At 50.1% G+C, this 14,460-nt stretch overlaps 1 protein-coding gene across 1 annotated transcript in view; it reads right to left on the reverse strand.

Moving 5' to 3' along the window:
* Positions 1-13,952, reverse strand: part of CDH20 (cadherin 20) — a 48,344-nt gene extending 34,392 nt beyond the window's left edge. Inside the window, exon 1 of the mRNA XM_029053679.1 lies at positions 13,832-13,952. The gene's annotated coding sequence lies outside the window, so the exon portion shown is untranslated. The remainder of the gene's footprint in view (positions 1-13,831) is intronic.
* Between the last annotated feature and the right edge of the window lie 508 nt (positions 13,953-14,460).

Here is a 14,460-nt window from a genome sequence, read left to right on the forward strand (position 1 = left end):
GCAGAAGATGCCGATCCCTGATGGCCAGGTCTTCCAGCATCCCCTCCATCCGGCAGGATGCAGGGTGGCGGAAGACCTCCCAGAGGCCCTGCCTTTGGGCTGGGTAACTGCCCTGCCGGGAGCCACTGTTGAAACCGCTTTCAGTCTGTTGATAAGGGCCTTCTGTCCCCCCCCTTCCTTTTATTAATGGTATTTGTCAAGCACTTTGGGCCAGGGCAGCTGAACTAGGGCCTCCTCAGAGAGCAGGACAACCTCAAAGCCAACTTGAAATGTTTTGGGGACAGAAAGAGCATATATATAATATATAATAATAATTATGATATTTGTTAAATGCTTACTTTGTGCCAGGCACTGTACTAAGTGCTAGGGTGGATACAAGGAAGTCAGGTTGGACACAGTTCCTGTCCCATGTGGAGTTCACAGTCTCAATCGTTCACAGTTTCAATCTCCATTTTACAGATGAGGTAACTGAGGCCCAGAGAAGTGAAGTGACTTGTCCAAGGTCACATAGCAGGCAAGTGGCAGAGTCAGAATTAGAACCATGACGTTCTGAATCCCAGGCCTGTGCGCTATCCACAATGCCATACTGTTTCTCTCTCTACAAATTTGTATGTATATACATATATGCATATATACTTCTGTAAATATATGTACATATGTACATGCCTATACATATATGTTACACACATATATTTGTTGTTATATTGCACTCTCCCAAGCCCTTAGTACAGTGCTTTGCACAGAGTAAGTGCTCAATAAATATGATTAAATTAGGTTCTTTTGTACTCTCTCAAGTTCTTAGGACAGTGTTCAGCATACGTAGGCACTCAATAAATACAACTGACTGACTAAGCAATTCCCTCCACAAGCTCATGGCCAGGGTCTGTGAGGCAAAGTCGCTATGGTTGGGGCACCCAAGGTCAGGAAGGGGCGCCGAGGTGATAAAGTTGCCTCTCAAATGCAGAAAGACACAAGGGGGAGTAATACAATTTCTAGAAAGAAGGAAAAAGGTTTTACAAGCTTCCGGGCACGCATGGGGACAAGAACGATTTGAACATTTTTAGAAAGAATTTGACGGTTGAGGTTACTCTTAATGGGGTTTGTAGTGTGAATTGCCTTTGTAATTCAAAAGAGAAAAACAGGCCTTGGAGTGCACAAAAGCCTTCTTCGGTCGCGCTGCCCAATTGGCTGATTTTTCTTCTGCACAAAAATTATGATCGCGCTAATGTGCATTCGGAGCCGTTGAGAGGGGCTCCAGCCTGTTCTGTCAAGGCAACGGGAATCCATGAATTCTAAAAGAGCCAATTCTCCACGGACTGTGAGAAATGTGTTTAAAGCCCTCACTTCCTCTGCTAGCGTCTCTGCGTCAGGGGGAGAATCGGCGGGTTTGCTCTCCGTCCGACTTGGATAGATGAAGAAGAGTCTATGTTCCCATTTTTCCTTTTCTAATTCCCAAATGGACCTTAAATAAAATTTGCTGAAAAACATAATTCACTCCCCGATTCCTGTTGGTGATCTTCGGGTCACATCTTCAGTTTCCAGGCAGAAGCCTCTGGAAATAGTAGTGCTTATGGGTATTTTTCCTATCCTCAATACTTAGGTATTTTATTTATACATATCCCTATACTCTGCCCCTTCCCCAATTTGTAATTAATTTTAATGACCGTCTCTCTCACTAGACTGTAAGTACTTCATGGGCAGGGTTTGTGTCTACTGACTCTATTGTACTCTCCCAGGTGCTTAGTACAGTGTTCTGCACAAGGTAAGCAGTCACTAAATTCCACTGATGGACTGATTGATTGATTGGTCAGCCGGGAACTCGGGGACCATTTCCAAGCCACAGCAGAGGGACTGTGAGGGCTGGAAATAAAAAAACCTGGACACATACAAGTATCCGGTGGCGGTTCCAGCCTGTCCAGACTGGCTGGACACCTGAAGGATGGCTGGCCAGCGCACCATTGATGGGGATTCTGTGTTGCTGAAAACCTCAGTACCCGCCGGGTACTGCCCATCTCGATTACTGGGCAGTGCCAGAGCGCGGTGATGGATGGCTGAATGCAATCCAAAATGGGGATCCATCCCCGAGGGGTCCAGACGGAGTCGGGGGGCCCGTTGACTAGGCTTCGAGGTGGGCCGGCTGAGCTGGCAAGTGCGGTCAGCCCAGGAAGAGCCCCACGGGCCATGCCTGGGAGGGTGGGGTGTTCCCCAAGTTCACCCAGAGCTCGCCTTGGAGCTCTTCTCGGGCAGGTGGGTTAGGGCCAGGTGATGGAGAGGTGTTCTAAAAGTCTGTCCTTTAGACCCTGGGCGCGGAACAGCAGAGAAGCTCTGGAGCTTGAAGTTTGGTTAAATTCAAAGACGTCAGCTCTGGGACAGGAGGCTGCAGTGCAGATTTCCCCCCAAGCCGTGTGATCACAACCAGAGTAATCATCCCAGAAAACAGTTTTCTTGGGGAAGAAGGCTAATTGAATCTCGATGCTAATTATCCCTGGGCTCTCTCTTGACTAGCAGCTCCTCAGTCTGCAGTAAGCTGAACGTATTTATTGAGTGCTTTCTGTGTGCAGAGCACTGTACTGAGCGCTTGGGAGAGTACAGTGTAACAATATAGAGTACAGTGTAACGATATACAACAAGCATACAGCCCAGAGGACGAGTTTACAGTCTACAGTGTCACCCTGCCCTAGTGCAGCATGACCGCCCTGGCTGCCCAGAAATAACTGAGGCCTTTTTCCTCCTTCTCCTTGGCTCGGACCTAGAAGGGAGGGAGAGGGCAGTGCCCAAACCATTGAGCTCTCCTGGTTGGCCCGTGCCTTCCTCTTGTCTGACCTGGAATACAGAGGGTGCGCGCCCCAGCTCAGTTATAAGGCCAGGCCACAGCGGCAATCGATCAATCAATCAATCCATCCATCAATCGTATTTGTTGAGCGCTTACTGTGTGCACAGTACTGTACTAAACGCTTGACAGAGTACAATACAACAGAGTTGGTAACATGTTCCCCACCCACAATGAGCTCACAGTCTAGAGGGAGAGATGGGACATTCATTCATTCAGTCAATCGCATTTATTGAGCACTTACTGTATGCAGAGCACTGTACTAAGTGCTTGGGAGAGTACGATATAAAAATAAACAGACGCATTCCCTGCCCACAACGAGCTTAAAGTCTAGAGGGGGAGACAGACATTAATATAAATTAAAAAATTACAGATATGTATAGATGAGTACACAATCGAAATTGAATGGGAATGAAAATGGAAGGTATAAAGGGTTAAAATTCTGCTGCCTTGCCCGCCCCCCCCCCCCGCAGCCTGGGACGTTGCAATCCCAGCCCAGCCTGTCTGACCGTTTATCCACATGTCAGAGAACCAGACGAAACCATCCCTGCATTAATCACCTCTTAATTAGTTGCAACTGCAGAGAACTCACAGTAATGGAGGCATAATTGGCCCGCCTAAGACGTGGCACCCAGAGGGACAGGATCGGTTTGGTCAGAATAGACCCGTGGTCATGCAGTTTGGCTATGACAAGGCTACGATGGGCATCAGGAACGCTGACCTCAGACACCTCCTCGGAGCTCAGGTGCAAAAACGTACAGTTTCTGGATCAACAGTTATTTCTTCTACATGCTGTTGATTCCCCTACCCCGACCTCACCTGAACACAGACATAGGTACCACATTCACCTCAAAACACTTCATCTCTCTCTCTCACTCTCTCACACACACACACTCTCTCTCTCTCTCTCTCCTTCTTGCATGATCTTAAAGGCCAAGCTAATTTCGGATGTGAAACCGAAAACCCCAGCTAAACATTTACATTAAAATCTGCGGGACTCGAGGTTGGGTAGTAACTCTCATCTGAGGACAAACTACTTCAATTTGAAAACTGTCGACCAACTTGTTGATAAAATCAGAATCTGAATCTTCCTAGTTTCTGAAACTTACCACTCCACATCTTCAGATTTCTTCTTCCCCTAAAATAATATCCCTAAGAGCTCAGGAGAAAGAACTTGGTTCTCGGAATCAGGAGACACGGGTTCTTCTCTCAGCTCTGCCACCAGCCTGCTGTGAGACCCTGGGCAGGTCACTTAACTTCTCTTGGCCTCTGTTCTCTAGCCCATAAAATAGGGATAAATTACCTGCTCGTCTTCCCTCTTAGGTGGTAACCCCCATGTGGGGCAGGGATTATGACATCTGATTATGAGCCACAGAAACAGCATGGCTCAGTGGCAAGAGCCCAGGCTTGGGAGTCAGAGAATGTAGGTTCTAATCTTGGCTCTGCCATTTGTCTGCTGTGTGGCCTTGGGTAAATCACTTAACTTCTCTGTGTCTCGGTTACGTCATCTGTAAAATGGGGATTAAGACTGTAAACCCCACATGGGACAACCTGATGACCTTGTATTTACCCCAGTGCTTAGAACAGTGCTCGGCACATAGTAAATGTTTAACAATATCATTATTATTATTATTTTCCTATATCTACCCCAGCTCTTGGAGTTGGGAAGTACTTATTGAGTGCTTTCTCTGTGCAGAGCACTGTACTTAATGATGATGATGATATTTGTTAAGCGCTTACTATGTGCCGAGCACTGTTCTAAGCGTTGGAAAGTACAGTAATGTAATAGACATGATTCCAGCCCTCAAGGAGCTTACAGTCTTGTGGGGGAGACAGACACTAAAATAAATTATAGATAGGATCAACCAATCAATCAGTGGTATTTACTGAGTTCTAACTGTGTGCAGAGTCCTAAACTGTACTAAGGGACTGTACTAGAGTATAAAGATACATTGCAAACTGCATCAGGATGGTTGTGATTACTCAAATGCTTTGGTGATGTGGATGTCAACAGTTGTGGGGTGTTGGAGGGACAGTTGATGAGAGTTGTTTTTTTATGGTATTGGTTAAGCGCTTACTATGTGCCAGGTACTGTATGAAGCACTGGGGTAGATACAAGCTAAGCTTAGAACAGTGCTTGGCACATAGTAAGCGCTTTACAAATACCATCATTATTATCAGGGTGGAGACAGTCCCTGTCCATGTGAGGCTCACAGTTTTAATCCCCATTTTACATGAGGAAACTGAGGCCCAGAAAATTGAAGTGACTTACCCAAGGTCACATGGCAGTCAAGTGGCGAATTTGAACCCAAGTCCTTCTGACTCCCAGGCCTGTGCTCTAGCCACTAGGCCACACTACTTCTCAATCAGGGATTAATTCAGAGTTGAATGAGGGAAAGCCTCCTGGAGGAGATGTAACTTGAAAAGGGCTTAGAAGATGGGGAGAGTAGTGTCTGCTGGATGGAAGGAGGGAGTTGCAGGCGGAAGGGAGAACAGAGGAAGAGGTGGGTAGTGAGAGAGGTGAGCACAAGGCCCAGTGAGCCATGCTGTGGCACAGATTATCCTCCTGAAGCGTCTCTGGGCTCACATCTCTCCTCCCCTCAGAACCGTCCACTGGCTCGCATTGTCCCTTCGCATTCAACAAAACCTCACAATCAGCTTAAAGATGTTGCACCATCTGGCCCCTGTTACCTCTCTGCTCTCTTCACCCGTCATTGCCCAAGCCAACCTTCTAGCCGTTACACTCCGCCTCAACTCTCTCGCCTCCTCCCTCTCTCGCTCGCGCCGTTCCCTCCCCATATCACGCAGCCTCCATTCAAATCCCTCCTAAAATCCCACCTCTTCCAACAAGCTTTTCCCAAATCATTTAGGCACAGGGACTGTGTCTAAACTGCTTAACTTATATCTACCCCAGGGCCTAGAGCAATGTCTGACACATAATAAGTACTTTTCAAAGATAATAATAACAATTTCCCAGCACCCAGTTATCCTTTCAGCCAACTCTAATGCTAATGAACTTCTTGAACACCCTCCTTAGCCCTCATATATATATGCATGCTTTGTTTTCGACCTCTCTAACTCTGAATATCTTTATGTTCCTTTCCCCTGGAGAGTCTAAGCTCCTCGTAGGCAGGAGCCATCTTATTTCATTGTTGTGTATTTGCCAAGCACCTAGTATGCGGTACAGGCACTCAATATATGCTACTTGTCATTATCTTCTGTCCTCTCCCACCACAACCCAGCTTGCAAGCTTCATTCCTCTAAGCCCATCTCACTGTGCTTCGTTCCCCTTTCCTCTACCCACCGACCTCTTACTCGTGCCCTCCCCTCTGCCTGGAACTACCCGTCCACCTTCACATCCAGCAGTCCACTGTCCTTCCTTTCTTCAAAGCCTATTCCAGGAGGACTTCCCTAATCAATCTCTCTTTTCCTCATGAAATTTCCCACCTCTCCACTCCATTACTGCCATGTCAGCACCCCTGGGTCACTTGAAGCACTTTTTCTGTGCTAGTTGTTAAACACTTACTATGTGTCAGGCAGTGTAGTGAGTGCTGGGGTAGACACAAGTTAATCAAGTTGGACACAGTTCCTGCTGCACAGAAGGCTCCCAGGCTTAATCCCCAATATACAGATGAGAGAACCGAGGCCCAGAGAACTTAAGTGACATGCCCAACGTCACACAGCCGACAAGTGGTGGATTTGGGATTAGAATCCAGATCCTTCTGCCTCCCAGGGCCATACTCTATCCACTAGGCCACACTTCCTCTCCCGCTGGCCCCCGCCTCCTGATAACACTTGCGTACATATCTTTTAATCTCTCTCGCTTTCCTCTACCTGCAATGGATTTTAATATCTGTTGCCCCAACAAGATTGTTAGCTCCTCAAGGGCAAGGATCTTGTCTACTAACTCTACTGTACTTTCCCAAGCAGTTAGTATATTGTTCTGCACAGCCTAAGTGTTCAATACATACTTTTGATTGATGATTTGAATGAGGTACAAGCTATAGGGGGCTCTTGGGTTTCTAACATTGAGTTAAACCATCTGCAATTAGTACTGTACTTAACAAGGCAATTTTGGTGAGTAGAAGATTAGCAAATTATGCTGAAAGACCGCTTAGTACATTATGAATAGTGATTAGACAAGCAAACTGTAGCTCTCCCATCAGAATAATATACAGTTGTAATACGGTGAAACAGTATGCTTTCAAACTTTAATTAGACCGTGCTGCACAAATATAACTTGGACCTTTAAGGTCGTAACAATTTTCCCCCACTTCTGCTCTTGCCTTCATCACCCTTATTCATTCATTCAATCATATTTATTGAGCGCTTACTGTGTGCAGAGCACTATACTAAGCGCTTGGAAAGTACAATTTGGCAACAGCACGGCTCAGTGGAAAGAGCACGGGCTTGGGAGTCGGAGATCATGAGTTCAAATCCCGGCTCAGCCGCTTGTCAGCTGGGTGACTTTGGAAAAGTCACTTAACTTCTCTGGGCCTCAGTTACCTCATCTGTAAAATGGGGATTAAGACTGTGAGCCCCACCTGGGACAACCTGATCGCCTTGTATCCTTCCCAGTGCTTAGAACAGTGTTTTGCATATAATAAGTGCTTAACAGATGCCATAATTACTATTATTATTACTACCCAACAATGGGCTCATTGTTGTCTGACCTGGAATACAGAGGGTGCGCGCCCCAGCTATCTTAATATTTATCCTATATCCTATATCCTTCCCAGTGCTTAGAACAGTGCTTTGCACACAGAAGCGCTCAACAAATGCCATAATTATTATTATTATTATTACTACCCAACAACAGGCTCACATATATCTTAATATTTATCCTGCTTTGTAGTCCACACTCCAGCTCCTTAGTAATTATGGTGCTTGCCTAGTGGATAGAGCATGGGCCTGGGATTCAAAAGGACCTGGGTTCTAATGCCGACTCCACCGTTTGTCTGTTGTGAGACTTTGGGAAAGTGACTTCACTTCTCTGTGCCTCAGTTACCTCATTTGTAAAATGGGGATTAAGATTGTTAGCCCCATGTGGGACAGGGACTATGCCCAACCTGATGATCTTCTATATACCCCAGCACTTAGAACAGTGCTTGACACATAGTAAGCGCTTAACAAATACCATTATCATTATTATTATTATTGAGCATTTGTGTAGATATGAGGTTTTGAGGTTGGGCAGAATCCCTGTCCCAGCTGGGGCTCAATAATCTGTTCTAACTGCATTTCACAGATAGGTAAACTAGGGCTCAGAGGGGTTAAGTGATTTACCTAGCATCACCAACCAGGGAAGCGGCAGAACTGGGACTTAAACCCAGGACTCCTGATCCCAGACCCGCGCTCTTTCCACTAGGCCAGGCTGCATCCACTCTGAGTGGCCTCAGTCTGAAGAAACGAAGGGTAAAAGCATCCAAGCATCATCGAGTGCCTTTCAAAGCTCAACTTAAACACCACAAGAACAGCTAAATTGCAACATGTTTCGGGGTGGGCCAGTCTGAGAGATCTCCCTTTTTCCTCCTCTACCAGTCCATCGCAATCCATCAGCCAGAGTACCGTCTGCACCGACCCTGCCCCTCAGTCCCATTTTCCATTTAATGGAGGAATCCGCTGTACTGAAACTGGGGTTGACAATCAAAATTCAAGGCTGTTTCTCAGCACCCCTTCTCCCAATTTGGGGGAAGAGGGGGGCGGGGGGCGGGAGAGTCCTGACTCCCAATTCTCATTCTCCAACTCATCATATTTCACCTTACGCGCACCTCTAAGTTTGTACAGAATCGACCGCTGGTTTGCCTCCTGTGCCGTCTTCGGTAAATATCAGTGAGTCACAGCCCGCCATCTGCTGGGAACTGCAACCGTCACCTTGACCACTTCCAGCACATTCGCTCTCGGCACTGAAAGGAGTGTGGCAAAATGCAGAGGGGTATTTCTGCACTTCTGCATGAATGAATTATCCCAGGTTTTCGAGAGTAGAAGCTGATCGCAGTGTCAAAAATGGATCACGAGTTTGTCATGAAAATTGCGTGAGGGGCGGGGGCGTGTGTGGAGGTGTGGGTAAAAAGTGTCGGAACAGCACACAAAGGCCCCATTCCTGCTATGCAGGCACTAGAGAGAGCCCGGAAGTGCAATCCGTCCACTGGCATCACCCGTCTACTTTCGTCGGGTCCTTCAAACACGTGCCTTCCATCTCTCGGCCCCTCCCGGTCCCCACGCTGTGCCCACCTCGGTTGGCAGAGACTTGGGCAGGTCTCCTAGCCTTCCCAGTCCCGAGGTTTCCGGAGCGCCGGAGTTCCACAGGTCCGGCCTCCCGTCCGGGACTACGGGGTGTCTGTTGGGCCCCACCCTGGAGGGCCGGGCCGGACCAGGTGAGACGAGATCTGAGTGCCCTGTGACTTCTCCGTTTCCTCTCCCTGGCTCGCTCGCTCGCTCGCGCTCCGAGCACCGGTGATCCCAGCTCCTCTCCGATCAGAGGGCACAATTAGCGGCCTGGGTATTCCAGTCACACCGGCTCACAATGAAATCTTTATTCGGTGTTTACAGCGCTCTCTGGCAAAGGCTGCTCTGCTGTTTTGAGCCCAAGAAAAACTGCCCCTTTGGCCCCCTCGGCATCAGCTGCCTTGGTTTCGGCCCTGGGTGCCAATAATGAGCCTTCTTTTTCTTCCAGAGGGGACTTTTTTTTAGGGTGAAAAGCACCATTCTCATCGCTCCGCCATATATTCGGACTGATTTATGTTCTAGCCACCGAGGCTCTTCTTTCCGTAGCTCTGACATTTTTCCTCCCTCTAAAGGGCTGTCCTGGGCAAAGCCCATTTGAAGCTCAACAGTGGAAGCACGCTGCATGGAACAGTGCCGGTTTGCGGGGATGTTTGGGACAAGCCCCTTTGACCACCGGTTCATCTGGAAGGGGAGGCCGTTTGACTTCCTTCTCACCCATCCCCCCTCCTCTCCCGAGCTCAAAGGGGTCACCCCTTCTACAGGGAAGCAATCCATCAATCCCTAAGAGCAGTAGGGATAGTAGACACAATCTCTCCCCTCAAGTCACTTACAATCTAGCAGGGGAAACAAACACTAAATTCAAATGCAGCCCGGATGAAGAGGGAAATGGATCTGCTCATGAGTTAGTGCTTCAGGAATAGGGCCTGTAAGATTCAGGCAGGAGTGTGATGGGAGGTTGTGAGTTCACAAGCGGCAGATAAGTGGTCGGTGGCACAGATGTGCCGAAGCGGTGAGAAAACTGAGAAGGCGAGAGATGAGTAAAAATTGACGGCCTGATGGTCGCCTCTAGCCACATTACCTGGCTGCCATCAGGATGCCCCCTTTTTATCTTGTTTCTCAGGCAGTTGTGAATAATAATGCTGATAATAATAATGATAATATTTGTCAGGTGCTATGTGCCAAGCAAGCACTGGGTTAGATGAAGGATGATCCGATTGGACACCGCCCAGTCCCCAAGGGGCTCACCGTGTTCGAGACTGTGTCTGAGACTTTTCTCTCAGGACATGTGACTCATCTGCCAGGGAACGAGAGGAAGTTCCCGTTTCAGAGGCAAGCCCCGCAGTCATCTCTAGCACGATCGAGACCTTGGCCGGAGAGACCCACAGAGACTCTGTATGTTCACGGGGAGGGAAGCAGTGACCAACGGCGTCTAGCCCTGAGACCAAACTCTCTGCTCGATGTTGGCCCGGGAGGTCAGGAGTCATGGCCTTCTCTGCCTCTTTGCCCAGCAGTCACTCGGTGAGTTCACCGCCCCTCATCTTTCCCGGAGCCTTTGTAATCTCTGCCCTGTCAACCCTCCTCAGCGATGGCATCACCTCTGCCTTCCAGGAAGGTGGGGGTCACCACATTTCATAGACAGGCCAGAAACAGGATTGAAGGAGTAGACTCACCCATTTTATCTCCCACACCAACAGTCCCCAGTGGAATTAACATTTCCACAAGCATGCATCAAAACGTCAAGAATGACCAAAACCCTCTTCTGTTTGCAGTTCCCATTGCACTCGTACCTCCCTCCTTGCTAAGACCGAATCCTTCCCACCTAAAGTGGGGCAGACCTGCCAATAAACTCCCCCGAGACCGGGACAAGGAGTTAAATTCCGAAATATGTTAACTATTTTGAATGCTGTCTGCTTCCAAGATGCCTCAAACCCTTGGGAAAAAAGTCCCTATTTTATTTCCTGATCCGGGGGACAACCCTGTTAGGAGGAGAGGAGCTCATGGGCCTAGTGTCCCAGAGGTTGGAGGAGGCAGACTCTGCAGAGGTCAGGGCTTCGCCTGGGCTCTGGCCAGACGGGCGCAGAGCCAGAGCCTCGGAGAGGAGCCAGATGGAGAAGTAGCAGGGCCTAGTGGGAAGACAGACCTTGGGCCCGGCAGTCAGAGGTCCTGGGTTCTAATCCTGTCTCTGCCAGTTGCTCCCTGTGTGACTGGGCAAATCACTTAGCTTCTCTGTGCCTCAGTTTCCTCAATTGTCAAATGGGGATTCAAAACCTGTTCTCCCTCCTACTTGGACTGTAAGCCCCATGTGAGACAGGCACTGAGTTCAACCTGATTAACTGTATCTACCCCAGCGCTTAGAACACAGCTTGACATCTAGTAAGTGCTGAACAAATACCATTAAAAGTAAGGAGCCAGAGGCAGGAGCCAGCTTTCCTGGCACTGGTCAAAAAGAGGTTTTAAAACATTATTATTATTGATATTACTATTATTATTATTCATTCAATAGTATTTATTGAACGCTTACTATGTGCAGAGCACTGTACTAAGCACTTGGAATGTACAAATCGGTAACAGAGACAGTCCCTGCCCTTTGAGGGGCTTACAATCTAATCGGGGGAGACGGACAGACAAGAACAATAGCAATAAATAGAATCATAAATAGAATTATCATCATAATCATTATTTTTGATGTTAAGCAGCATGGCCTAGTGGATAGAGCACGGACCTGGGAGTCAGAAGGATCTGGCTTCTAAAGCCGGCTCTGCCACTCATCTGCTGTGTGACCATGGGCAAGTCACTTCACTTCTCTGTTCTTCAGCTCCCTCATCTGTAAAATGGGGATTAAGACTGTGAGCCCTATATGGGATACATATTACATATGTATATGTATATATATATACACACACATATATATGTATTTCCATCCAAGCGCTTAGAACAGTGCCTGGCACATCATAAGCACTTAACAAATATAGCAATCAAATCATTATCATCATCATCTTATTATTGTTGTTAAACACTTACTATATGTTCAGCACCGTTTAACCGCTGGACTAGGTACAAACTGATTAGGCTGGACTCAGTCTCTGTCCCACCTGTCTCCGAGTCTGAGTTGGAGAGATAGGTATTGACAAGCTCCCCACTAGCCAGGGGCTAATCAGTCCATTCCCCAGTCCTTAGAGCCGGGGGCCAGTCAGCCAAGGGAGCCTTTGACCGTGCCTCTTGTCCAGCCGTGACCCGTTTCCTCCTCTGCAGCACAGGCTGAAGCCCCGGGGGCCTCCTGGTGAGCAGAGGTCGACGGGGAGACGGCGGGAGGGGAGGGGGGTCACAACAGTTCCTCCTTCCTTGCCAAATTCTGGGCCTCAGTTTCCTCCTCTGTAAAATGGGGAGAAGACCCCTAAATAATAATTAGAGCATGTGTTAAGCGCTTACTGTGTGCCAGGCACTGTACTAACCGCAGGGCTGGATACAAGCAAATTGGGTCGGACACAGTCCCTGTCCTACGTGGGGCTCACGGTCTCCATTTCCATTTTCCAGATGAGGGAACTGAGGCCCAGAGAGGTGAAGTGCCTCGCCCAAGGTCACGGAGCAGACAAGTGGCGGAGGGAGGATTAGAACCCAAGTCCCCTGACTCCCGAGCCCGGGGTCTTGCCACTGGGCCATGGGGCAGATGCAGCCACTCCCCGGACTAAGAGGTCGTTTGGGAGATCCTGACCCTGCTGCGTGTGTGTGTGTCTGTGAGTGTCTGTGTGGGTCTGTATGTGTGTGAAAGAGAGAAAAGGAGAGAGAGAGCGCCCGTATCTGTGGTCCGAAGTTAGTTAGACCTTCGAGATGCTTAGAGAAGGAGCGTGGCTCATTGGAAAGAGCAGGGGTTTCGGAGTCAGAGGTTACGGGTTCTAATCCCGGCTCCGCCACTTGTCAGCTGTGTGACTTTGGGCAAGTCTCTTAACTTCTCTGTGCCTCAGTGACCTCCGTAAAATGGGGATGAAGACCGTGAGCCCTACGTGGGATAACCTGATCACCTCGTTTCTCCTCAGCGCTTAGAACAGCGCTTGGCCTAGAGTAAGCGCTTAACAATTCCCATTATTTTATCCCACTCAGGAGGGCGATTCCGGAGGAGCCGGCGGAGCCGGGAAGGAAGCGTGGGGATGCGGCGGGACTCGGGACTCGGGCCATTGCTGGGGGTAGGGCCCGGGGGGGGGGGGTCCCGGGGCTCGGGGCCCTTCCCGGACCCCTCCGGTCCGGGTGGCCAGGATGCCAGGATGCCAGGGTGCCGTGGGGCATCCCACCTACACATAGGCCTTCGCAGCTTTGGCCCAGGGCAGGAGGCGGGGGGCCCGACCAGGGTCCTGCTCTGCCCCCCCCTTCTCAGCCTCCTCAGCACCAGATCCCACCCCCCAAAAAAGCATCCCCCTTCGGCTGCGGAACGACCCCCCAGGGGAAAGTTGAGGCAGGGCAGGGACATTTTACTATATGTCCAGCACTGTTGTAACCGCCGGGGTAGATACAAATTGATGTCCCGGCGGGTCCTGCCCGCCCCTCCCGGGGATGAGCGGCCCCGCGTCCAGCCCGCGGACCTGCCGCCCCCGGGCTGCGGGGAGCCCCCCGAAACACGGAAAAAGTGGCGGGCTCCCCCGCTCCCACCGTGCGCTCGGCGCTCAGCAGCCGCGGCGCCCGGCAGACCCCCTTCCCCGTGGGTTCTCGGGGTTCCCGTCCGGCCGTCCGGCCGGCACCTGCCCGGCGCGGGAGCCCTCCCGCCCCAGCCCCTCCACTCACCGCTGCCCCGCTCCGTCCTGCGGCCGCTCCTTCTTCGCTCCCTCTGCCCGTCCGACTACCCCTCTTCCTTGGCACACGCGTCTTCCTCCTCCTCCTCCTCCCTCCCCTCCTCCTCCTTCCCCTCCTCCTCTCCCTCCTCCTCCTTCCCTCTTCTTCCTCCTCCTCCTTCCCTTTCTCCTCTTCTTCCTCCTCCTCCTCCTTTCCCTTCTTCTTTCCCTCCTCCTCCTTCCCCTCCTCCTCCTCTTCTTCTTCCTCCTCCTCCTCCTTCCCCTCCTCCTCCTTCCTCCTCCTCCACCACCCCTCTCGTTTTTCCTCTTCCTTCTCCTCCTCCCTTCCACTTAGAAAGGGTGCCCCTCTCCCTCTTCCCCCTCTCCCCTTTTCCCTCTCTCCTTTTCCTTCTGCCTCCCCCGTCCCCCGTCCTCCCTACCCCACGCGTGGCCTCCTTCTCCCCTTCTTCCCCTCTCTTTTTTCCTCCTGTGCCCCTCTCCACGCTTCTCCCACCTCCAAGTGCCCGCAGCCGGCTCCGGCTCTGGCTTTCTGTCCCCTTCCCCTTGTCTCTTTTCCCCTCTCTCTGTCCCGATCCCGCTCCTCCCCGCCAGTGTCCGCAACCTGCCGCGGGAGCTGTGAGC

This window comes from Ornithorhynchus anatinus, chromosome X3 (genome assembly GCF_004115215.2).
Source record: "Ornithorhynchus anatinus isolate Pmale09 chromosome X3, mOrnAna1.pri.v4, whole genome shotgun sequence".
NCBI classification, from domain to species: Eukaryota; Metazoa; Chordata; class Mammalia; order Monotremata; family Ornithorhynchidae; genus Ornithorhynchus; species Ornithorhynchus anatinus.